This window comes from Ovis aries, chromosome 2 (assembly GCF_016772045.2).
Source record: "Ovis aries strain OAR_USU_Benz2616 breed Rambouillet chromosome 2, ARS-UI_Ramb_v3.0, whole genome shotgun sequence".
NCBI lineage: Eukaryota > Metazoa > Chordata > Mammalia > Artiodactyla > Bovidae > Ovis > Ovis aries.
Window position 1 is genome coordinate 146,327,717 of NC_056055.1, and position 27,869 is coordinate 146,355,585.

Sequence of the window (27,869 nt, forward strand, 5' to 3'; positions counted from 1 at the left end):
TTTATAAGTATCAATTCCTTTAATCAATGAGATACTATTAGCCCATTTCATAAATGAGGAAATTAAAGCAAAGAGTAAATTGCTTAATGAAGCATGGCTATTAGATGCAGAGTCTTGATAGGACTTCAACTCAGACTCTAACTGCAGCCTCCACCCTTCGTAGAACGGTAAGCATTCCAAGTGGAATATAGTCATGGTACATACGCAGCCTTGTGAGACAGGAGGAGTTGTGACAGTTATAGGTGGCCATCAATCTTTGTTCTTCACTTGGGAGCACAGGTCGACTGTTCAATAAATGTCAGTTATTTTTATTATGATAGTAGGTTTCCAATGAAAGCTAACATTTTGGAAATGATTTTAAAGAAGATGGACCATTTGACAAATGAGAAATTAATGTGAATGGGACTTCTTCCAAAGTCGTAAGAAGGCATTTTATTTAAAAAAGGAACAAAGACTAGAAAAACAAATGCAAGGAGACTGAGAGAGGTCCATGTGAGGAAATTGGGGAAGATGGATTTCTGCGCAGATGCACTTGCTCCTTCTTACTTTCCTGAAGGCTTCTTCCTTGTCCTTCTCTAACTTCAGCTTCCATCAACATGTCCTTCCATTTGCCTTCCTCCAGTAGAATCCGGATCCAATAGCTTCACAGTGTTCTGTAAATAGGAATCAGGAAACCAGGCTCCTCTGGCTCAGACTCTAATCTTTTTTTTGACCTGGAGCAAAATACTTAGACCCTTGGAGCTCAGATTCCTTATCTTTAAGAGGAAAACATATGAATCACATCATTTCCATAGCTCTTTCTAATGTTACAGTTAGACATTTTAAAAATGCAATTCTAGAATCTTAGTATTGATACTTAGTAATTTTTAAAAAAATGCTCCTTTTGCTGTCTCATTTTGGGCAAAGTCATGCTATGTGCAGGATTAATTTTAAGATATAGTTGTTAATGTTTTATTTTGTATAGAATGAAAGTGAAGTCACTCAGTCATGTCTGACTCTTTGCAGTCTCATGGACTGTAGCTTACCAGGCTCCTCCGTCCATGTGATTTTGCAGGCAGAAGTACTGGAGTGGGTTGCCATTGCCTTCTCCAGGGGATCTTCCCAACCCAGGGATTGAACCTGGGTCTCCCTCATTGTAGGCAGATACTTTACCATCTGAGCCACCAGGGAATTCCCAGTCTGAGTTTAAATATTTTGTTACAAACTGATCTTGTTATACCACTAACATTTTCCTTTACACATTTCACTGACTTTATGTTTTGTTTATAGGGCAGGGTTGACTATGGACTCATGGAAAATTTTAGGATATTAAGACACCCATAGGAAGTATGAGTGGGAGTGTGTTTTCCTGAAGTTAATAGAAACAGTGTAAAAATCAGTGACAATAATGTTAAGAAATGGTACACTTTATTGATGAAAGATTCTGTGAATGTTTTAGTGGAAGATGAAAATTAGGAATATAATTATTTAGACCTGGGCTGTGAAAAGCAAACATTATTTCATCTGTTTTCTATATTTAAGAAATAGAACTGTTTTATCTTTTAAATTAAGCTAGAGCTTGCCATCATCATGCTACCACACAAAAGAAGTCTATAAAAACTTCAGTCATTTTCATCTCAGCATGATGATACCCCCTATGTGGTTTTATAATTCTCAATTAAAATGAGTAATTCCAGTGAAAGAACAAGTCCCATGAGGGGAGATGCCAAGAAGGAATTCTAATGTTAAAGAAATATTTTGCCATGGTAAGTCTGGTATGGTTGGTGATGTTTCAAACACATCTATGCCCATACTCTTTAATTTTTATGTAAGCACAGTTTGTTTCATCAAACACGGTAGTATTATGAATAAATTCAAAGACTAATTTAAAAAGTCACTACCCTTGTGTTATTGATTACATTTTTCTATTAAAATTACCCAATCTGATGAACTCATCTTTGGCTTATTTGTATGCTAGCAGTATATGTAGTACCAAATCCATAAAGCTATGAATTTTTCAGCTTCCAATTTTATACACTGTATTTGTGTGCATGCTGTTTTTCTGCTATTTTGTCTTAAATGTCTAATTTATCCTTCAAAATAATCCTATACTGTTCAAGTAAGTGAGGTGACATGACTAAAGTAACACAGGTTATAAGTGTTCCGGATTTGAGTTGAAATATTTTTAAAGTCTCTTTCTATATAGTCGGATATTGACCTCTTCATTTTTTATATCTTGAGCCAATGATTTTGTACAACCTCCACATTTTTTGAGTGCATAGACCCTGGATCAAATTTAAAGAATGTATAAAGTATATCGTTGAAGTACAAAGAAGAGCTGGAGGGACCAGCTCTGCCCTTAAGTAGGTAGACTTCCTGTCATAGTTTCCTGTGACTCTAGAAACAAGTCAGAGCCATCAGTTAAAATGTGCAAATGCTTTCTAGAAAGACAAACACATTATGATATTAACAATTAATATTTAGTGAGAATTATTTTTCAGATTTTATCTCCAAATAGAGCCCAAAGGGCATGGGACATAGGTCAGGGAAGTTGCATCAGTGAGTTCAAAGATTCAAAATCTTGGCGGATGTTTGCAACTGAACAGCTAAGAGGTTGGTAAACTGAGCTTCCCTCGTGGTCACTGCTAGCACATGTAGCACCTTTTTGTGAATTTATAAAAGCTTCCCTCTGAGGATAAATTACAAAATGGCACTCATTCTAGGTGGTTGAAATACTAAAAGACCTTTCTTCCAAATGATGTAGTCTCAAGCCAGGGCACAAAGGTTGTTGGGGTGAGGGGGATCCGATGGACTCCAGTTCCGCATATTCCTCCTTGCCTCAGTACTTGTGTACACAACTTGCATAGCCTTACTTGGCAGCCCCAGCTTTCCCCAGTGGAGATCATAGGCCCCTGGTAAAATGAAGAAAGACATGCTTATTAGCAGGCTTCCCTGGTGGCTCAGATGATAAAGAAATCTGCCTGCAATGCAAGAGACCTGGGTCGAGAAGATCCCTGGAGAAGGGAATGGCAACCCAGTCCAGTATTCTTGCCTGGAGAGTTCCATTGGGCAGAGGCATGCTACAGTCCATGAGGTTGCAAATAGTGGGACACAACTGAGCAACTAATACTAACTATGCTTATTATAAACTTGAGAACCAATTATTTAAGCCTGAAACTTCCACTTGTCTTTGGTGTAACCTGGCAGCAAGAAGTGCTAGCTGCTTAACTATGGGTTCACTGACACTCCACCCTGTACAGTAGAAGCTAGAACTAATGTGGAAAATATGAGATTTGGCTCAAGAAGAATCATAGTTATTTGAAGATGATGTCAGAGTGACCTGCCTCTAATATTGAGCCTAGAAAACGATCTAGATGTATTTAGCTTTTCGCTGAAGGGATATCAATTATTGTGGCATTTTAACTAGTCTATAGGAAAAACTATTACGGCAGACTATGAAGATGTCAAAACTCCTTTTTAAAGAAGGCATTGTTTTAATTTCCAAGTAAGGGGCTCCAGGTTTCTCTTTAGGCACTGGGCTTAGATATTTCTTGAACCTGTTACTTAGGTAACAATGTTGTATATTGATATATCCTTTTACTGTGTTTATACTGCTAGCAGTAGTAGTCATTGTGACAGTAATTTATCTTGCTATAAAATTTTTAAAATACAAAAATATTGAGAATGAAATAGAAATTAATTTACCATCCCATTAAGAGATACAAGTCTTATCCCAAACTTGTCTGTTTCTTTTTCTTTCCTATATCGTTAAAATAAGAAGATGCTGTTCATTTGTCTTCAAGACTAGAGTGTCTACTGCAGACCAGATATCAAGGCCAATCCAATCTGTGTGTCTTTGACCCATTCCCTATTTCTTCTTTTATCAGCCTCGGATTACTTGACCGTTGTCATCCATGCATTCTGTTCAATCTTTTTAAGTTTTTTCTTTTTTCTGATAACCAGTTTTGTTGATAATAGCGTGGTTCTCACTATAACTTTTGGGAAAATAACTAGAGCCAAACAAATTCTATGAATTAGTTTTGTTCTTTCTAAAGAATCTTCAATGATAGCCTCTCTCCATGCTTGGAAACAAAGCAGTTAGGCTGTTAGTATGCACGCAGCTTCATTTATTTTGAGTAATTCATTTCAATCTACAAATCAAGCAGATATTGAGGGAAGGCCCCTGCCTGGGGAGCTTTGCCACCATCAATGTGAACAAAGTCTGGAGTTTTGTGAGAAGGTGTGAGGGCTACGACTGAGTAGTTATGTATAGAATATGTGTGTGGGATGGCGGTGGAGTTTGGGAGCAAGAGGCATGTAGGAGGGTGGTATATTTAGACTAACTAGGCTTGGAGGAAGAATGAGAACATTTAAAATTCTCTATTTATTGTTCCCTGCCATGAGAACCATATGCAGATAAAAAGGCCAAAATAAGCATGAGTTTTGTTTTAATTAACTCTAAGATTTGTCTACCATTTAGTTGCCCCCTCCCACCCTCATCTGTTATTTTATTCATTTTAGGGCCATAAATATTATTAATCCACAGAGATTTCTTTCTGCTTCCTTTAGTTAATTAAAGATACTCCAGAATTTATCTTATGCTCCCACCAGGAGGGCACAAAAAGTGAAATATTATATTGCTAGATAGTTCATTCATTAGCATAAAATAATCAGTGCAGTTGTATATTGGAGTTTCAAATACCTCTGCCACATTTTCTTTTAGGGGACAAATGTAGTCAGCAGGAGAAAACAGAGAGGGAAAGAGAGGAGAAAAGAGTTAAAAATTAAGGAGATGGGCAACAGCGAGCATACAGATTAGTGTTTTTAAAGAGATAGTCTCACTAGACTCTAGTCTGGGAATAAACTGCAATAATTCCCTGCCCAGATATCATTAGTAATAGACACAATGGTCAAATAGTCCTTTATCTGTTATCAAGCTGTGCTGCTCAGCTGGGAGAAAAAGGGACACATCAGGGCAGCTGTCAAAAAAAAAAAAAAAAAAAGCCCGCTAAAATGATATTCTTATATTTTACTTGCTTTATTTTATATTAATGGTTTTATTACAAAAAGAAACTATGATGTAAACTTCATGTATCATTCACTTACAACATTTTAGACCAAACCAAGCAGAACCCAACACTCGACAGCTCCACTATTTATATTCCTCTAAGGGTAGCTCATCCTGCCCTCTTTTTCCACCCTCAGTGTTTTTCTTCCTTCAGGGAGAGATTCTGTATCAGTGTTTCATTTCTCCTCTGGGTGGGCTTAAAGGCCAGACACATTGATTATTAATCATTATATTGGGGTTTCTCTCCTTTCTTGACCAATGACGCAATCTGCAGAGCATGATAGGTATACTGTCACTGACATCTGTACTGGAAAAAAATCAGGTTATGGCATATATATCTGCACTAATAAAAAAAGCCATTTTTCAAATCCTCCTTTTGAAAGTCTTACTAAAAGACCACTATGTTACAAATGCATAGGCACTGAGCTGTAAATCCAGTAACGGAGACATAACCGAAAGCCCGTTTTGGGATATCCTTTACTTGGACTCCTGGGACACTCCAGTCTCAACAAGAGTCACTTATTCTTTCTCTAGGTTGTGCTGCTGAGGAATACCAGGGAGAAAACTTGAAACATATGGAATTTTCTGGCACTATTAGCTGGCTGTGCTATCTTACTTCATCTGTATGGATGTATATTTTTCTTTGTGTAAATTTCTCAGCCTGAAATTATTTTGCCACTCATGCTTTATAAAACTCTTTGGCTTTCTGATGTCAGGGCACACATGAGATGTATTTTGTTGATGTTCAGTCAACAAGTTGTGTCCGACTGTTTGCAAGCCCACGGACTGCAGCACGCCAGGCTTCCCTGTTCTTCACTGTCTCCTGGAGTTTGCTCAAATTCATGTCCAAATTCATGGTAGATGCTATCTAAGCATCTCATCCTCTGCCACCCCCTTATTTGCCTTCTGTCTTTCCCAGCATCAGAGTCTTTTCCAATATAAGATGTATGTGTGTCTGTCATTTTATAGATTTCTGTAATATGGCATGAATTTTCATGAATTGAAGAGCAACAGGAATCTACTGTAATGAATAAGAGCATTAATTTTTATGCAGGGTGGCAAAAGTCTAAATCATGACACTCAACCTAAATGGGTGACTTTGGGCAAGTTACTTGACCGAAGTTCAATTTTCTTAAAATGTCAGTTGGAGATAACAGTAATACATGCCCCAAGCTCAGGGCCTGCCTTATAGGAAGTCCTCAATAAGTGGGATGATTATTACTATTATTAATAGGATGGCCAAATCAGGATAATTTGGAGATAAACAGGATCACTATATATATGTTTTTAATAATTACAGTGAAACAACAGACATAAACCAGTGCTATCCTCAGTTTAGTGGGTCATATAGTTACCCTGATTATTGTAGGTTATAGACAACCTAAGTATGAGCATGGGGAAATTAGAAATTGAATTTCTCATTTTGTCCCAATGTTGAGAGGTACATAGGGCCAGCAGGGTAAGAAACTAGGGGATAGGTTTCATACTTTTGCTTGTTTACATTTTTTTTGCACACCTTGTTTTCAGTGTACAAAGGAACAGTTGGTATGCCTTTTAGTTTTGCGCAGGCATACATTCATACAAGGGTAGTCGTTCCTCTAGTTAGAGCACTTTGACTGTAAAGGACAATAAGGATTTATGCTTAGTGACCTCTTGCAAGTTTTCTTTCTTTGTTGCAAAATTATGGGGAACAACAACTTGATTTATTCCATGAGTCTTTTACTACGCTGCCAATAAGTAAATTGGTTCATGGTAATCACAGTATTCACTTCGATTAAATGATCATCAATTGAGTTATTTGCCTTTTTACATGTAATTTATTACGGTCTACTTTTTTCTTTCAATTAGGAAGTTGGAATATATAATTTACTTGATTCTTGGGATTACAAGAGAACTAGAATTCTAAAATGATTGTCTTCAATATTTAACAATTAGAAATGTTTATGTTTCCTTATATGTTACTGACAGTGCATAGGTAGGAAATTATTTTGTTGTATGCAATCAAAAACAATTATTTCCCTATGCAAAATCTACATCAGAAAAGGGAAAGATAAAGCATATGAGGAAACACATTTTGCCTAATGATTTTCTCTCAGGAAAATATTGCTATCGTGATCCTTTTTAATTAAATAAGAATTTAGCACTTTTCATGTGTGTTCTTAATGTCAGACTCTTTGGTTATCACACTTACACCTCTGTTATTAATGTTAGCCATGGTTTGCAGATGAGGAAAAGCTAGTTATCAATGAATAATTCAGATTCCATAACTGTCAGACCTCATTATTTTAAATAGGGGATGGTAGTTTCAGTTGTAACCAGCTAATTGCCTCCTTTAAACTTAAACTGTTAGACTATTGCATATAATTCTAATTTAAAAAAAAAACACTTTAAATACATTTAAAATTGCTGTAGCACATAAAGCAATTTGCTTTAAATCAGTCTAGAAGAATAAAAGGCAATATGCTGTGATCTACCTTCAAAAAAGAATTAAAATTTATTTTAATTCAATCTACCAGCTCTTGTGAAATGCTTACTTAACAAAACATGAACCAAATGTTTTTAATTTATGAAACATAAGACTGAGATTGAATAATTCAGTTTAATTTGATATCTTTTTGTTTAAACATATTGCCAAATGTTGAAAACAAAAGTGAATGTGATGAAAGGGTTAACCAATGGTTATTGTTTTCACTTCCTCAATCCCTGGCATTTTAAATTTAAAATAATTATAACTTTACTGATGACTGTAATCTGTTAAGTCCCTGTGGAGACAATGCAGGTGAACTGGCTCTTCCCTCAGGAGAAGCTGCTACTAGGAACATAGTTGGTAGACATTTTCCAGTGGTCACAACTTCTGATCTACCTAAATGTTCAGATTAAAGACGCGTTCTTCCTGGGCTTCTCCCAGCCAGTGACTAAGCATGGGGGAGTACTAGCATCAGGCTCTCTAGGAAATGAGGCCCTCCTATGAAGGCAGTCCTTTTTCTGGGACTCTTAGCCTGGCCCACACTTTCTCAGAACTGTGCTTTTCCTATTCAGTTCTGCTTGCTTCCCTCTGTCTTTTTCCACCTCTCAGACCTGCATCATGCCCTGCAAGTTTACCGTACCTACTCCTGCTTGGGCTTCTCCTTATCTTTCATATGTGTTTTTCCCAATAAATGTCTTGAACATCTAATTTTGTCATATTTGCTCCTTGGAGGATGTGGACTAATATAGCAAAAATTCTAGTCTTTTCGTGGTCTCATTAAACAATTCTATTAACAAATCTAATCTCTTTTATTTGTTTTTGATCTTCTTTAGAGCTTTAAAAAGGTATGATCTCTCAATAATGGAGACCTCCATGTAGTTGCTGAGGCCCATGTAGAATCATATTTTATTCCTTTTCAGGTCAAATAACCCTACCTCTTGTAATTCTCTTGTAGCCCCAATATATGTTTTTTTTTTTTTCTATAATCTTCTCCAGGTTCTCAGTATATCTCAGCATCAATAGATTAAGCCTGAATATGTATCTGCTATTTTTACATAAACACATTAAGTCTAGTTCAGTTTTATTTTCAGTGAGGTCACTGCCCTTTAAAAAATAAATTCCATATATCCCAGATCTACAAAACATGTTCCTTTGGTGTGAATTCTACCTTCATTTTGTGAATTTTGATTAGGAGCAATGTTGTTCCTTATCACTGAAAATGATTATGCTATGTGTGTGTGAGTTTCTCAGTCATGTCTGACTCTTTGTGACCCCATGGACTGTAGCCTGCCAGGCTCCTCTGTCCATGGGATTCTCCAGGCAAGAATACTGGAGTGGAACTGGGGGGACATCTCACAATTTTAGAAAATCAGCAAAGCTTTATTGTGATTATTTCAGCTGTTCAGGATTTATACCTATGTTGTATAAATGTAGAAAGAACATAACTTTCATAATATGGAGGAAGGAACACAATTCTGCCTTACTGTCTGCTGATGGATATAGTGTCTGTGTTCTCCAGCATCTAAAGTTTCTTGTGCTGTTCCAAAGATAAGAAAAGGGCACCTGTGGGAAGTTATATGAACATTTTGAAAGAATGTACTGAGTTTACAGTGAAGTTTAAAAAATGTTTTCAAGTTTAATACCAAGATATCAGCAACAGTGTGTTGTACTCATTAAAAGAGGAAACTCTGGGGACACACACATTGTCATAGTTCAGTTTTAATACCACCTTCACACTAGCTTTAAGACTTTGGCTTAGTCCAGGATGCTCTCTGGGCCTCCATTGTCCCACCTATGAAGCCAATAGTTAATTGAAGCAGGGGATGAAACTAGATAAATTCTAAGGCCACTTCTAATCCCTTAAGTCTCTGAGTTTGGTACGTGCAGTATATCCACACTTCTTCAAAGGAAATGTTCTCTGCATATATGAAGAGAGCAAGGCTTTGTTACTTTTTCTAGTATTAATCTATACTGGCTGAAACACTACACAGGGTTGCCCAAATTTAATATCCATTTCTGGGAAGAGGTTAAAAGTAAACTTATTTTCCTCTGATTCAGATGTAGGGCATTTTTATTTACTTTTTTTTTTTTCTAACAGATAAGTCTTCTACCCTAGTCCCCCTTATTATAGTTAACAGTATACTAAGGTTTAAGAAAGTGAAACTCAGATTACTTTTTTTTTTAATTGGAGGATAATTCTCAATTTACATGTAACAAACAACCTCTGAAATATTAGCACTTCTGAAAGGTTTGTTCCCCTTTGTTACTCTGTGATCTCTGGATAATGACTCGTTTTTGTCTGCTTTATAACATTCTGAAAGTATAATAGGCTACCAAGAAATAATACAGCAAACATTTCCTCTTCATGAATTCTTATATTCTGACAGGCTTTTTTCCCCCAGTGAAGATGAAATACAGACACATACAATTAATGTCAGTTTCAGTTCATAGAAGCAGCACTTTTCTTCCATTGCAGTAACTGAACATTGAGAAACTGAAAGATGTACCCTCTGTAAGCTATTTGTCAGCTTAGCTGACTCAGATCAAGCTTTGTGTTTTAAATATTGTGCTCAGAAAGAAGCCCACCTAGGTCTCTGAATGTCATGCCTGTGATCACACCAGATACTGTGGTAATAATGGAGGGCTTGCTTACTGGTCTTAAAACTCTGCATTAGCTTTTCTCCCTTCTCATGATGTGTATCTTTAACGAATTTAACCATTTTGCTTAGTAACTGGCTGGACTCTACCAAAAAAAAAAATGTTCAGCATTAATGTACTAGATTTTATATTTTCAGGTAATTACATAAATAAAAGAATAAAGGTTGCAAAGTATACTCAGAATTTATGCCCCTGACACTATAGTTTGGAATTTTACTGTAACACTTTCTTGTCATGTGCATTTAATCCAGTTAGTTTTATTGCAGAATAATGAAAATAGATGGCTTTTGGTTTTCTTTATTTTTTTGAATTTTAGCTTTTAGACTTTAAACCTGCAAAACTTGTTCTAGTAGAAATAGAAGACAGATTTGCAAGAAATGCAGAAAAGAAATAAATGGGGTTATTAAGTAACTCCATTGAAGTAGAGAAATATATTGGGTTGTATACATTTTGACCACTATTTGGCACTGAGAAGACTGATAACCTAAGACAAGTTTCTGAGAACTGAGTGGTCTTTATGCTCATAAATTATACTTAAGTCACAGATTTACTTGAAGTCTTTTGAGCCTGGTGAAAATGAGAATCCAAAGGAACACTTTACTTTCTGATATGTAAGAAAATCGAAATATTCTCAAAGACAAAGAGTGGAATGTTACAGAATGACTTCTTATGGTGACTATTATCACCTGTTCTATAGAGGACAAATTTCTTTCTTTGATTGTGATATTCTGATAAACAGAAAGTTCCAGGAAAAAAGTAACTATGGTTCCCTAAGGATTTAGTCCGACTTCTAAGGTATATTAAGTGATTCTAACATATGGTACAGATGGATTGCAAGATACACCTGAGAAATTGACTAGTCCTAGCATTTGGTGTTTATGTTTTGACTTTAAAATAGCCATTCATTAGCTGTGTGTGTATGTGTGTGTGTGTGTTTAAAGCAGTTAAGAAAATCATTACTTTTATTGTTTCCCAGAACATGGAAAGGACTACTTTACTGTAGAAGATTTAAGAGCACTCTTCACTGCTGTTAGTTAAGCAGCAACACTTAACATGAGGAATGGATAGCTTGTGGAGATATTTTTTTTCCTTTTCAGTGTTCTAAAATGTAGAAACTCTACATTAGCTTTTTTTTTTTTTTAAGAATAATTATTTTAATTCCCCAAACTTTCTAGTAGCAATAACAATGCACTCACAAGTACCTGCAGAGTTCTAACAGAGAGGAACAATTTTTGACAGTCAGCCAAATCTGGCATTTGTGATCTTGACCACCTTGACATTTAAAACTCTATAATTTCAGTTCTGAAATGTTTTTCCATTGGAAATAGATTGAGCTTTTTAAGTATAAAAATTAATACAGCAATTATTAATATGTAAATTAGTACATATTAAAAATTCATATGATTACATTCAAATCTGTTTTTATGAGTTTTCTTTAGATTCCACATGTTAGTGAGAAGATATGTAATTTGTCTTTCTTTGACTTATTTCTCTTAGCATAATACCCTCAAGGTCCATCCATGTTATTACAATTGGCAGATTTTCCTTTGTGTCTTTTTTAATTGCTGAAGAATATTCCATTGTGTGTGTATGTATCCATACATATATGTGTGTATATATATATATATATATGTATGGTGCATTTTCTTTATCCTTTTATCCATATGTGGGTACTTAGATTTTTTCCAGGTTTTGAATATTGTAGATAATGCTGCAGTGAACATGGGGGTGCAGATATGTTTTCGGAACAGTAATTTCATTTCCTTCAGATATATACCCAGAAGTGGAATTGTTGGATCTATTTTTAATGCTAGCTCTATTTTTAATATTTTGAGGCACCTCCATATTAGTTTCCATAATGACTGAACCAGTTTATATCTCCACCAACAGTGCACAAGGGTTCCCTTTTGCCCACATCCTCACCAGCATTTGTTATCTCTTATCTTTTTGTTGATAGCCATTCTAACAGGTGTGGAGTTTTATTCCAAGAACTATGTACTCTCTCCTACCAGCCTGTGGAGTTCATCTTTCAGTGTCCTATCTTTATGCCTTTTCATACTGTTCATGGGGTTCTCAAGGCAAGAATACTAAAGCGGTTTGCCATTCCCTTCTCCAGTGGACCACATTCTGTCAGACCTTTATGACCGTCCGTCCTGGGTAGCCCCACATGGCATGGATTAGGTTCATTGAGTTAGACAAGGCTGTGGTCTGTGTGATCAGATTGGCTAGTTGTCTGTGATTGTGGTTTCAGTACATCTGCCCTCTGATGCCCTCTCTCAGTGCCTGCCATTTTACTTGGGTTTCTCTTACCTTGGACGTGAGGTATCTCTTCACGGCTGCTCCAGCAAAGTGTAGCCACTGCTCTTTACCTTGGACATGGGGTAGCTCCTCTTCACCATCGCCCCTGACCTTGGACGTGGAGTAGCTCCTTTCGGCCACTCCTGCACCATGGCAGCCGCCACTCCTGCCAGGTCAGTAGGTGCCCAATATGCTACTGGAGATCAGTGGAGAAATTACTCTAGAAAGAATGAATCAAAAACAACACCCAGTTGTGGATGGGACTGGTGATAGAAGCAAGGTTCGATGCTGTAAAGAGCAATATTGCATAGGAACCTGGAATGTCAGGTCCGTGAATCAAGGCAAACTGGAAGTGGTCAAACAAGAGATGGCAAGAGTGAACGTCGACATTCTAGGAATCCGAGAACTAAAATGGACTGGAATGGGTGAATTTAACTCAGATGACCATTATATCTACTACTGCGGGCAGGAATCCCTCAGAAGAAATGGAGTAGCCATCATGGTCAACAAAAGAGTCCGAAATGCAGTACTTGGATGCAATCTCAAAAACAACAGAATGATCTCTGTTCGTTTCAAAGGCAAACCTTTCAATATCATGGTAATCCAAGCCTATGCCCCGACCAGTAAGGCTGAAGAAGCTGAAGTTGAATAGTTCTATGAAGACCTACAAGACCTTCTAGAACTAACACCCAAAAAAGATGTCCTTTTCATTATAGGGGACTGGAATGCAAAAGTAGGAAGTCAAGAAACACCTGGATTAACAGGCAAATTTGGTCTTGGAATACGAAATGAAGCAGGGCAAAGACTAATAGAATTCTAACAAGAGAAATGCACTGGTCATAGCAAACACCCCCTTCCAACAATACAAGAGAAGACTTTACACATGGACATCACTAGATGGTCAACACTGAAATCAGATTAATTATATTCTTTGCAGCCAAAGATGGAGAAGCTCTATACAGTCAGCAAAAACAATACCAGGAGCCGACTATGGCTCAGATCATGAACTCCTTATTGCCAAGTTCAGACTTAAATTGAAGAAAGTGGGGACAACCACTAGATCATTCAAGTATGACCTAAATCAAATCCCTTATGACTATACAATGGTAGTGAGAAATAGATTTAAGGGACTAAATCTGATAGAGAGAGTGCCTGATTAACTATAGACGGAGATTCATGACATTGTAGAGGAGACAGGGATTAAGACCATCCCAAGAAGAAGAAATGCAAAAAAGCAAAATGGCTGTCTGAGGAGGCCTTACAAATAGCTGTGAAAAGAAGAGAAGTGAACAGCAAAGAAGAAAGAGAAAGATATACCCATTTGAATGCAGAGTTCTAAGAATAACAATGAGAGATAAGAAAGCCTTCCTCAGCAATCAATGCAGAGATAGAGGAAAACAATAGAATGGGAAAGACTAGAGATCTCTTCAAGAAAATTAGAGATACCAAGGGAACATTTCATGCAAAAGATGGACTCAATAAAGGACAGAAATGGTATGGACCTAAGAGAAGCAGAAGATATTAAGAAGAGATGGCAAGAATACACAGTGGAACTGTACAAAAAAGATCTTCACGACCCAGATAATCACGATGGTGTGATCCCTCACCTAGAGTCAGACATCCTGGAATGTGAAGTCAAGTGGGCCTTAGGAAGCATCACTACAAACAAAGCTAGTGGAGGTGATGGAATTCCAGTTGAGCTATTTCAGATCCTAAAAGATGATGCTGTGAAAGTGCTGCATTCAATACACCAGCAAATTTGGAAAACTCAGCAGTGGCCACAGGACTGGAAAAGGTCAGCTTTCATTCCAATCCCAAAGAAAGGCAATGCCAAAGAATGCTCAAACTAGCACACAATTGCACTCGTCTCACATGCTAGTAAAGTAGTGCACAAGATTCTCCAAGCCAGGCTTCAGCAATACGTGAACTGTGAAGTTCCAGATGTTCAAGCTGGTTTTAGAAAAGGCAGAGGAACCAGAGATCAAATTGCCAACATCCGCTGGATCATGGAAAAGCAAGAGATTTCCAGAAAACATCTATTTCTGCTTTATTGACTATGCCAAAGCCTTTGACTGTGTGGATCACAATAAACTATGGAAAATTCTGAAAGAGATGGGAATACCAGACCACCCGACCTGCCTCTTGAGAAATCTGTATGCAGGTCAGGAAGCAACAGTTAGAACTGGACATGGAAAAAAAAAAAAAGAACTGGACATGGGACAGCAGACTGGTTCCAAATAGGCAAAGGAGTACGTCAAGGCTGTATATTGTCACCCTGCTTATTTAACTTATATGCAGAGTACATCATGAGAAACGCTCGACTGGAAGAAGCACAGATAGAATCAAGATTGCTGGGAGAAATATCAATAACCTCAGATATGAAGATGATACCACCCTTATGACAGAAAGTGAAGAAGAACTAAAGAGCCTCTTGATGAAAGTGAAAGAGGAGAGTAAAAAAGTTGGCTTAAAGCTCAACATTCAGAAAACTAAGATTATGGCATCCAGTCCCATCACTTCATGGCAAATAAATGGGGAAACAGTGGCTGACTTTATGTTTTGGGCTCCAAAATCACTGCAGATGGTGATTGCAGCCATGAAATTAAAAGACGCTTACTCCTTGGAAGGAAAGTTATGACCAACCTAGATAGCATATTAAACAGCAGACATTACTTTGTAACAAAGGTCCATCTAGTCAAGGCTAAGGTTTTTCCTGTGGTCATGTATGTATGTGAGAGTTGGACTGTGAAGAAAGCTGCGCGCCGAAGAATTGATGCTTTTGAAGTATGGTGATGGAGAAGACTCTTCAGAGTCCCTTGGACTGCAAGGAGATCCAACCAGTCCATCCTAAAGGAGATCAGTCCTGGGTGTTCATTGGAAGGACTGATGTTGAAGCTGAAACTCCAATACTTTGGCCACCTGATGCAAAGAGCTGACTCATTTGAAAAGACCCTGATGCTAGGAATGATTGAGGGCAGGAGGAGAAAGGGGCGACAGAGGGTGAGATTGTTGGAATGCATCACTGACTCAATGGATATGGTTTTGGGTAAACTCCAGCAGTTGGTAATGGGCAGTGAAGCCTGGCTTGCTGCAATTCATGGGGTCGCAAAGAGTTGGACACTACTGAGGTACTGAAGTGACCTGAACTGATGTAGTCTCTCATCTTTGGAAAATGAATTTGTTACTTAGTGTCATTAGAAGAGATTTCTAGTTTCTTGTGTTACTCTATATTTAGGAACACATCCAATAATTGAAAATTCAACCCTATGTATATTCTCTCTAATTATATTATTGACGGCATTATATATATATGTATTCTTGTGTATATTACTTCATTGATTCTAGTTCTACTTGCTGCATGGGGTAAGATTCTCACTCTTCTGCTGTTGTTATTGGAATATATTGAAGAAAGCTCCAAGCATCCTGTTGTTTCATCCATAAATATTGCAGTCTGTATCCTTAAAATATAAGAACTCTTTTATATAAGATAGAGCATTATCAAATATAAAATAGTTAAAATAATGCTTAGCATAGCTAAATATAAGTGTACAAATTTCCCTTATTTTCATATATATATATATATATACACACATGTATATATATATATATATATTTTTTTTTTTTTTTTCCGTTTTGTTTGTTCAGATCAGAACCAAAATACATTTCCAGTATTGCACTTGTTTCATGAAATGGCAACTCACTCCAGTATTCTTGCCCAGAAAATTCCATGGACAGAGGCGACTGGTGGGCTACAGTTCATGGAGTCACAAAGAGTGAGACATGACTGAACAATGAACACAAGATATTTCAAATGAATAGTTTCCTCTCATTCTATTGCTATTTATTTATTAAAGAATTTCCTATGTACTGGATTTTGCTGACTGCATTTCTGTGGTGTTGTTTAACATGATCTGTTATCCCAATTTGACCAGACTCAGGATTGAATTTTTGCAAGGAAGCTATAAAAGTGGTGTTTATTTTTCATGATAATGCACCAGGAATCATATGTCATCTATTATGTCTCTTTTTGGAATATTTAGAATACAATCTAAATATTATCAGTTTTATCTGATAATACTCTATATGAGGAAATATAATTAAAGTTGTGCTTAAAATTAAAAGTTGCTTATAATTATTTTTGTGGAACCATTAAAGGGTATCAGCTACCTACCAATTTTCATTTTTTATTGCTATTTTTGTTATATTAGCACATTCTCAAAGTGTCTTGTAAATCTCGAATATTTAACAGATTATCAGTTTTATCTGTCCATCATAAAGTTCTTGCTTAGCTTTTCAGTCAAAGATTTTCATAGCCATTATTGATCATAATAGTAGTTTATTTAAGAGATCATTTCTATTTTTGCTGTTTAAAAAGCACTGTTTCAGTTCAAACAGTATGTTTGTTGTGGAGATGTGAGGACAATGACAGTTTCTAATATTTTACTTCTCCTAAGGGTGAGAGAAAATGGAAAAATTTCATTAACACATTTTGTGTGTGTGTGTTATTTCAATTAGTCAATGCTATAAATGTAGCTATTTTCTAATAGCTGAAGTCAACATTCTCAAAAATACTATGACATGATTCTAGCTACTGTGAAAAAAATGGTTTGCTTTAATTGCAAAGAATGATTCCTAGTCTAGGGCTAAATAGAGATAATGATTTGTTGGGGCATTCAGCATGATTTCTCATCCACTATATGATCCAATTCTCACAGTGACTGTATGTGATTAACAAGGAAAGAATGATTTTCTCTGGTTTACAAATATGGAAACTGAGGCTCAGAGAGCTGAAATCAGTTTCCATTGTCATCCACCAATTTGGTAGGGAAATTGGGATCAGATCTCAGATTCTTGTCTCCAAATCCGGGGTCCTTTTGGTTGTGCAATAGTTATCTTTAGATTCAGGTTTCCTGGCTATTTGTTAAATTCAATAATAAGTACTGATAAGCCAATAAATCAGTATAAAACTATCAGTATGCTCTATATGAGGAAATATAATTAAAGTTGTGCTTAAAATTAAAAGTTGCTTATAATTATTTTTGTGGAACCATTAAAGGGTATCAGCTACCTACCAATTTTCATTTTTTATTGCTATTTTTGTTATATTAGCACATTCTCAAAGTGTCTTGTAAATCTCGAATATTTGACAGATTCAGGGAATAAGATATTTTCTCTCCACAGGAGGACTTGATAACATGGTGCAAGGAAAGAAGATAAACCAGTAATTATAGCATAGATTAATAAGATGATGGGTTTTAGGCTTCAACAATTGTCAATTTTGACTTGACCCTAAATTCTGTGTCTCTTATTACTGTCAGTATATCAAGTGACCAAGTGTAACTTGTTCAAAACACATAAAATACATTTTATAAATATATCTAGTGGCTTTCTATATAAATAATTCTATTTGTTTTTAAGGGTCAAGCATGCATAATCACACCTCTGAAATTTTCTTCATATTTTCCACCTGAGGAAATGACCTTCCTTAGTTGGTTTCCAAAGGTTGACTCTAAAGTGGCTCCTGTGTCTAAGGATGGCTTTAGCATTGGGCCTAGCGCCAAAGGCGACAGAAACCCAGTGTAACTACCTAAGGAGATCCAGATGTCAAAATTGGCACAAACCTGGCTTTCCACAGGCCCAAGTTGTCTGTTTATTCCTGGCCCTAAAAGAATCTGGGCCATATTTCAAATCTCGTAGATTTTAGATTTGTTTGTTACTAGAGCACAATTTCTACAGCATCTCTGACGATATTTGATTCCCAAAGTCAAGGATAAAAGCACAATTCTTAAGGAGTTTCTCAGATGCTGGAGATTTATTTGAATGTCTTGAGTGACATGTTTTCTTTAAAAAAGCTAATTTATCCTCTTGGAGGAAACTCCCTTTTTTTTTTTTTTTGCTTAGAAACCAATAACAGATAAGAGTAAACAATACCATGAAAAAAAATATGTGAGAGGAAAAAACAATATGGGCATGCTGTGAATACTCACATACTATGTGCCTAACCTAATGCCCACATTGATAAGATGAAGATTTTGGTTTTAGCAATGCTCTTAAGCAGATTGGAAGACCATCTATAAGGTATGTTATTTTTCTTGGTGTCTTTATGTTGTGTTTTACATCAGCAGAAATTTTAATCACATGGAAAACTCAAGACTTTCCAGTCTGTATATCATGGCAAGTCTTAGAGAAGTGTCTGTATCTCCAAAATGTCTTATCTTTGCTAGCATAACATGTGATGTCCTTCAGGATACAATTATTAGCCATTTTATTCCCACTTTCCTGATGAGGAAACCAAAGCTCAGAAGTTAAATACTTTGGAAATCTGAATAGGAATTAAGAATTTGGTCTTCCTGACTCAAAAGCCAAAACTTTTAATTTGTTTCTCAAGTTCAAGGGGCTAATGTTACACTTGGATACTTTTAACTTTATGCATGAAAGAAAAATACCAAGATTATGCCAATTTTATAAATTTAAGATTAAAGGTAAAATTTGAAAAGACATACCAGCCCTGGGATTTCTTTGGAAGGAATGATGCTAAAGCTGAAACTCCAGTACTTTGGCCACCTCATGCGAAGAGTTGACTCATTGGAAAAGACCCTGATGCTGGGAGGGATTGGGGGCAGGAGGAGAAGGGGATGACAGAGGATGAGATGGCTGGATGGCATCACTGACTCGATGGACGCGACTCTGAGTGAACTCTGGGAGTTGGTGATGGGCAGGGAGGCCTGGCGTGCTGCAATTCATGGGGTGGCAAAGAGTCGGACACGACTGAGCAACTGAACTGAACTGAACTGAATAAGTTTATTGGGAGATATTTTTAGCAATAAAGTACATTGTTGTGCCTAGCTTTTCCTAGATTTATAAGTGCTTCTGTAGAAGGGACATTAGGAATCATCCAGTGGTGCAAACTCCCTACTAATTCAAGATTTCTTTTCGTACCATCCTCGAGAGTACAGTTCTTCCTGAAATATACCAGTAAGGGGAGAATGTGCTTGGAGAAGCAATTTGGTCTTCATTATCTTGAACTATTGTAAGGTCCTTTCCTCTCTCCAACTGAAATCTGCCTTCTGTTAAATCCACTGCTTTGCCTTGGTCTGACTTGTACTATAATATACAAACCATACATTCTTTCATTTACACAGTGGCCCTTCTCACCTCTTGGTTATACACTTCCAGTATTATTCATTGTCCCTGAAACTCAAGGTTAAGTATGCTAACAAGGCCAACAATGTTAAAAAGAAACTGAGGTCAAGAAGGGGAATGACGCATTGAGGAATCACAGAACTAATGGCCAGTTCTTCACAATGATGCAGGCAGCATTCCGTAATCATCGAATAAGAATCTCCAGTATTTTTAAAACTACCCATATTGTTGACTTCATAAACCATTATCAACAAATAATATTTATTAAGAGCGCTTGGGAAAATGACACAGTGTTAACTGAAGGCATGGCCTATTTTCAATGGCTTGTTTCCATGTGGGAATCTCTTCTTGCCAAATGATTAGAGAGCTCTTAAATATTTGCATTAACATCATTATTTGTCTAAAAATTTAATAAGAAAGCTGAGCGCCTCTTAAAAAGAGATGATCTCATGTTGGAAAAAATATTTTTTCCCATCAGATTGATACAGTTTACTTAACTGTGTATTTTTTCTTAAGCACTAGTCTGCGAAATGAAATTATCATGGGCTCAAAATATCCTCAAAATTGCCTATAATATAATCTTTAGTCATAAATCATAATGCAGGAATAGCTGAACACATTTTTAGAAAATATTATTAGAAAATTTTCAGTAATTTCCAGGTAGATACTGGAAAGATCCATTCTACTTCTCAGAGTTACACAGTTAAACCACAGTCTGATTGTATTTTTAAGTTATAAAACATTATTGAGAAATCCTGTATCATCTGAAACTGGTGAAGTTCTGAAAGCTTCACAATCTACCAAATCCTAGTGATTTTAAAATAATATTTGAAAGGTTAATCATGAATAATAAATCTCCCAGTATAGCTAATCCTCATTACAGTGTCATTATAAAATGATATAAAATCATCAAATACAATAAGGAAAACATAGATATGAGTTTTACAATCTCTTCTCTCTCCAAATCTTTTACAATAGTTTCTAATAAATATGATAGTATATAAATGTTTACAAATTATACATTTATAATGCTGAAAATACAATTGCTTTTTGATTTTTCAGGCCTTGGCCTGCATGCTCAGTTGTATCCCATTCTTTGTGATCCCATAGACTGTAGCCCACTGGGCTCCTCTGTCCGTGGAATTTTCCTGGCAAGAATGCTGGAGTGGGTAGTCATCCCCTTCTCCAGGGGCTCTTTCAGACCCAGGAACTGAACCTGAATCTCCTGTGACTCTTGCATTGGCAGGCAGATTCTTTACTATTGTATCACCTGAGAAGCCTCGGTTCAGTTCAGTTCAGTCGCTCAGTCATGTCCGACTCTTTGCGACCCCGTGAATCGCAGCATGCCAGGCCTCCCTGTCCATCACCCACGCCTGGAGTTCACTCAGACTCATGTCCATCGAGTCAGTAATGCCATCCAGCCATCTCATCCTCCGTGTTCCCTTTTCCTCCTGCCCCCAATCCCTCCCAGCATCAGGGTCTTTTCCAATGAGTCAACTCTTCACATGAGGTGGCCAAAGTACTGGAATTTCAGCTTTAGCATCATTCCTTCCAAAGAAATCCCAGGGCTGATCACCTTTAGAATGGACTGGTTGGATCTCCTTGCAGTCCAAGGAACTCTCAAGAGTCTTCTCCAACACCACAGTTCAAACACATCAATTCTTCGGTGCTCAGCCTTCTTCACAGTCCAACTCTCACATCCATACATGACCACAGGGAAAACCATAAACTAGACTAGATACACTCAGTCATGTCCGACTCTTTGAGACTCCATGGATCATAGCCTACCAGGCTTCTCCATCCATAGACTTGACTACACAGACCTTAGCTGGCAAAGAAATGTCTCTGCTTTTGAATATGCTATCTGGGTTGGTCATAACTTTTCTTCCAAGGAGTAAGCGTCTTTTAATTTCATGGCTGTAGTCACCATCTGCAGTGATTTTGGAGCCCCAAAAAATAAAGTCTGACACTGTTTCCCCATCTATTTCCCATGAAGTGATGGGACTGGATGCCATGATCTTCGTTTTCTGTATGTTGAGATTTAAGCCAACTTTTCCACTCTCCTCTTTCACTTTCATCAAGAGGCTTTTTAGTTCCTCTTCACTTCCTGCCATAAGGGTGGTGTCATCTGCATATCTGAGGTTATTGATATTTCTCCCAGCAATCTTGATTCCAGCTTGTGTTTCTTCTAGTCCAGCGTTTCTCATGATGTACTCTGCATAGACGTTAAACAAGCTGGGTGACAATATACAGCCTTGACGTACTCCTTTTTCTATTTGGAACCAGTCTGTTGTTCCATGTCCAGTTCTAACTGTTGCTTCCTGACCTGCATACAGATTTCTCAAGAGGCAGGTCAGGCGGTCTGGTATTCCCAACTCTCAAAGAATTTTCCACAGTTTATTGTAATTCACACAGTCAAAGGCTTTGGCATAGTCAATAAGGCAGAAATATATGTTTTTCTGGAACTCTCTTGCTTTTTCCATGATCCAGTGGATGTTGGCAATTTGATCTCTGGTTTCTCTGCCTTTTCTAAAACCGGCTTGAACATCAGGGAGTTCACGGTTCACTTACTGCTGAAGCTTGGCTTGGAGAATTTTGAGCATTACTTTACTAGCATGTGAGATGAGTGCAGTTGTGTGCTAGTTTGATCATTCTTTGGCATTGCCTTTCTTTGGGATTGGAATGAAATCTGAACTTTTCCAGTCCTGTGGCCACTGCTGAGTTTTCCAAATTTGCTGGCATATTGAGTATAGCACTTTCACAGCATCATCTTTCAGGATTTGAAATAGCTCAACTGGAATTCCATCACCTCCACTAGCTTTGTTTGTAGTGATGCTTCCTAAGGCCCACTTGACTTCACATTCCAGGATATCTGGCTCTAGATGAGTGATCACACCATAATGATTATCTGGGTCATGAAGATCTTTTTTGTACAGTTCTTCTGTGTATTCTTGCCACCTCTTAGTATCTTCTGCTTCTGTTATGTCCATACTGTTTTCTGTCCTTTATCGAGACCATCTTTGCATGAAATGTTCCCTTGGTATCTCTAATTTTCTTGAAGAGATCTCTAGTCTTTCCCATTCTGTTGTTTTCCTCTATTTCTTTGCATTGATCGCTGAAGAAGGCTTTCTTATCTCTTCTTGCTATTCTTTGGAACTCTGCATTCAGATGCGTATTTCTTTCCTTTTCTCCTTTGCTTTTCACAGCTATTTGTAAGGCCTCCCCAGAGAGCCATTTTGCTTTTTTGCATTTCTTTTCCATGGGGATGGTCTTGATCCCTGTCTCCTGTACAGTATCATGAACCTCATTCCATAGTTCATCAGGCACTCTATCTATCAGATCTAGGCCCTTTAATCTATTTCTCACTTCCACTGTATAATCATAAGGGATTTGATTTAGGCCTAACCTGAATGGTCTAGTGGTTTTCCCTACTTTCTTCAATTTGAATCTGAATTCGGTAATAAGGAGTTCATGATCTGAGCCATAGTCGGCTCCTGGTCTTGTTTTTGTTGACTGTATAGAGCTTCTCCATCTTTGGCTGCAAAGAATATAAACCATCTGATTTCGCTGTTGACCATCTGGTGATGTCCATGTGTAGAGTCTTCTCTTGTGTTATTGGAAGGGGGTGTTTGCTATGACCAGTGCGTTTCTCTTGCTAGAATTCTATTAGTCTTTGCCCTGCTTCATTCCTCATTCCAAGGCCAAATTTGCCTGTTAATCCAGGTGTTTCTTGACTTCCTACTTTTGCATTCCAGTCCCCTAGAATGAAAAAGACATCTTTTTGGATGTTAGTTCTAAAAGGTCTTGTAGGTCTTCATAGAACTATTCAACTTCAGCTTCTTCAGTGGTACTGCTTGGGGCATAGACTTGGATTACCGTGATATTGAATGGTTTGCCTTGGAAATGAACAGAGATCATTCTGTTGTTTTTGAGATTGCATCCAAGTACTGAATTTCAGACTCTCTTGCTGACCATGATGGCTACTCCATTTCTTCTGAGGGATTCCTGCCCGCAGTAGTAGATATAATGGTCATCTGAGTTAAATTCACCCATTCCAGTCCATTTTAGTTCTCGGATTCCTAGAATGTCGACGTTCACTCTTGCCATCTCCTGTTTGACCACTTACAATTTGCCTTGATTCATGGATCTGACATTTCAGGTTCCTATGCAGTATTGCTCTTTACAGCATTGGACCTTGCTTATATCTCTAGTCACATCCATAGCTGGGTATTGTTTTTGCTTTGGCTCCATCCCTTCATTCTTTCTGGAGTTATTTCTCCACTGATCTCCAGTAGCATATTGGGCACCTACTGACCTGGGGAGTTCCTCTTTCAGTATCCTATCATTTTGCCTTTTCATACTGTTCATGGGGTTCTCAAGGCAAGAACACCAAAATGGTTTGCCATTCCCTTCTACAGTGGATCACGTTCTGTCAGACCTCTCCACCATGAGCCGCCCATCTTGGGGTGCCCTGTGGGCATGGCTTAGTTTCATTGAGTTAGATAAGTCTGTGGTCCTAGTGTGATTAGATTGACTAGTTTTCTGTGAGTATGGTTTCAGCATGTCTGCCCTCTGATGCCCTCTTGCAACATCTACCATCTTACTTGGGTTTCTCTTACCTTGGACGTGGGGTATCTCTTCACGGCTGCTCCAGCAAAGTGCAGCCACTGCTCCTCACCTTGGATGAGGGGTATCTCCTCATGGCCACCCTTCCTGACCCTCAACGTGGGATGGCTCCTCTAGGCCTTCCTGCGCCTGCTCAGCCACTGCTCCTTGGACGTGGGGTTGCTCCTCCCGGCCGCGGCCCCTGACCTCAGACGTGGGGTAGCACCTCCTGGCTGCTGCCCCTGACCTCGGACTTGGGTAGTTCCTCTCTGCTGTTCCTGCGCCGTCGCAGCCTGGCATTCTCGGCCCCTGCCCCTGATCTCAGACGTGGGGTAGCTCCTCTTGGCCGTGCCTGCATGCTCAGGGCTCTGGTTGTAGCCTCCCGCGCTTAGCGCGCAGGTCACAGCCACCTGTGCTGATAAGCCTCTGCTGCTGCTGCTGCTGCTGCTGCTAAGTCGCTTCAGTCATGTCCAACTCTGTGCGACCCCATAGACGGCAGCCCACCAGGCTCCCCAGTCCCTGTGATTCTCCAGGCAAGAACACTGGAGTGGGTTGCCAGTTCCTTCTCCAAAGAAGCCTCAGCCAACCTCAAAATGAGTCACCCAGAACAGGCACACTTCTGAGAACAAGAAGTGAAGAGAATTGACTGTGGCAAAAGTGGAAGTAAATGAGTTCCTGCCTTTAAAAAGGATTTAAAATATGATGGCAACTCAGACTGCATGCACACTAATATCACTGAAGTCTCAGGCAGAACATGTAAAGCAATGTGAGCGAAGTGAGTGAAGTCGCTCAGTCCTGTCCGACTCTTTGCAACCTCATGGAATGTAGCCTAACCAGGTTCCTCCATCCATGGGATTTTCCAGGCAAGAATACTGGAGTGGGTTGCCATTTCCTTCTCCAGGAGATCTTCCCGACCCAGGGATTGAACCCAGGCCTCCTGCATTGTAGGCAGACGCTTTACCGTCTGAGCCACCAGGGAAGATTGTATAAAGCAATGTACATACATTCAAAAAATGCATTGTGATGAATAATAATAAATGCTTAGAATCAGGAGGTGTATTCTTTAAAGAATTTGGGGGTGGGGCTACATTTTCAAAAATTAAAGGGGTAGAAAGATTATATCTATGTGTTTGTGTATGTACAGAGTTTCAGTGATAAGGAGAAATATTCAAAGTAATAGGACTATAGCACAAATGGAGACTAAGAATTAAGATGAATCAGAGGTAACTGAACAGCTAAAAAAGAAACTATTTTATAAAGGCGGATAGTACCCTCTAACCCTCTAGTTATGTTGAACCATATGCGACTGTTGATATTAAACTATTTTGACCTACAGATACAGCTGTTTCCTATAGTTGATTGTAAGTTCTCTTATTTGAGCTAAAAGGGCTGCCCTTATCTGGAAGGAAGACTGGTGGGTACCCAGGCAAAACTACTAAAGAGGAAAGTTGATGACTGTAGGAATTCACATCTGAATTAAGGTCTTTAGGTTATTTTCACATATGCCACAGTTTTGTAACCATCATTTGGCCACAATCTTCACTGAAGGAATAGTTCCTGTAGTTCTTTTTGGGCTTTATACCATAGGCCTGGTAACATGGATAACTGGGCGAGTAGATTCCTAACCCTAAGTATCTGTGATTTGTCCTTGAACGTAAATTCTGCCCAGAAATGTAAAATGATGATTAACCAGCCCAGTTTTCTCTTTTTCCAAAATCTTAGCCAAATATAGGAAATAATCAACTGGTAGTTGGTATATTTGTAAACATAATGGAGGCATATACAAGGCATATTTTCAGAATGTTAAAGTAAGAATCAAGGGTACCTGCTTCTCAGGAATACTTGTACATTTTTGGAATTAATTGTGCATGCTGGAATTATATTCTTGGAATCTGCCATCCCACTAAAGCTATGTTTGGACCCTGAAGATAGTCCTGTCTTCTTAAAGCCTGGCAACATGGTGGAACTTCTTGATATTCCTTTGTGTATCATTAAAACAAGTTCCTAATGTATGCAAGTGACTAGAATGAGCTCTGTTCATCTCAACCGAAAGGGCACTCAGACATCAATATGAAGTCCAGACCAGGATTTTAAAGACTAGTGAAATGCTTTCATTTTAGAATTTAGAAAGGAGAGAAGCCAAGACACTGGTTATTTGACTGTATAATCAGCCCTGAGTAACTGAGTTTGATATACCTTCTAAAATAGGGCTAAATAATGTTAACTTTCATCCTTTGCCTCTTCTCTGCCAATCTAAAACCTCTAGAAAGATGTCCTGTCATCCTCCTTGTTAATTTAAAATTAGTCCACACAGCCCCAACTTCCCTTGAACTTGGGAGCAAAATCTCCAGTAATGAGGTCACAATTTTGAGTGACATTCTTTGCCCATTGCTTTAAATGGTCAGAATTATTGTGATTAGGATTCCAGTTTTCTTTGGTAGCAAGCTCAGTGTTAAAGCAATAAGTAGTATGCACAGTAGTGACAGTGTCCTATTTTAGAGGACACATTGATAACATGTTAATGATTTTTGCCTGTAAAAAAAGATACTGAGGGAATATTGCAGCAGATAATATCACAAACATGCATACACAATATTTCTGAAGAATGAAAATGTTTTACTTATTTTATTTCATGGCTTTTAAAGACCAAAATCCCTTGCATTTTTCCCATATGACACCTTCGTTTAATTTTCATGAGTTAGTCCAGAATTCTACTATGTAAAATAACATCTGCTTTCCTTGATGTTCTAAGCTTCTGATACCTTCTGTAAAAATCTTTAAAAATTATACTGTTCTGTTGTTTGTGAGTTTTAAAAGCTTCAGAGGGATAAAAACCTATGATAACTCAGAAAATCTTATAGAAACCAGACTCTCCTCTCTATTTCTGCTGCCACCCCGTAATCTAAAGCATAACAACTCTTTACACCTAGAACTGCTTAAATGATTTCTCTGCTTTCATTTTTGTTCACCATAAAACATTTTCTACAGAGCAACCAGTGAATTTTTAGAACTCTAAAGCTGGTTTTTGTCACACATACACACCCTCATATCCCCATCCCCACACCCTCACATACTCAAATTTATTCAGTGGCAATCTGCAGCTTTTAGAATAAAATCCAAATTTCTCTCTATGATCCCATCTCTAATTTCATCTCATGCAACTCACCCCATACTCACTGGACTTTCACTTTTTTCTCAGCTCCAGAACTTTGTACTTGTCTCCTTTGTTCTTGTCCTGGATCAGACAGAACTTAACTCGGGTGATAGAGGACTTAGCTCAATGTTGCTTCCTCAGAGAGGTCTTCTCTGATCAACCTGTCTAAAGTGGTTTTCCTTAGCTACTCTCTTTTCCATCAGACTGTTTTCTTCCTAAGACTTAGCAAACTTTGTTGTCCTTCTTCAGGCCCAGCTGCTGAGTGCATCCTTTTGCTTTATGCTCTAATCTCTCTTCTCAGTGGGTGGTCCCGGGTAGCTTGTCTGCTTTTCCTCTGCGCCTGTAGTAAGAGTCACAGCAACTTCCTGCAGAAAGCATCACTTCCCTCACTTTCTCCAGAGGGGTGATGGGCTTGGCAGGGTCCCTATACAAGTATATGCTATGGCATGATTTTGAGGAAGAAGTTGAAAATTCTTATGGGACAGATTTTAAAATAT

General features: G+C 38.0%; 1 long non-coding RNA gene across 1 annotated transcript; it reads right to left on the reverse strand.

Annotated features, from left to right (window-relative positions):
• LOC132659313 (uncharacterized) lies at positions 1–27,674 on the reverse strand. Its single transcript, XR_009599604.1, has 3 exons — positions 27,385–27,674; positions 12,483–12,690; positions 1–2,891 (listed from the first exon to the last, which is right to left on the reverse strand). It is a non-coding gene; the product is annotated as an uncharacterized LOC132659313 (long non-coding RNA).
• Positions 27,675–27,869: the final 195 nt, after the last annotated feature.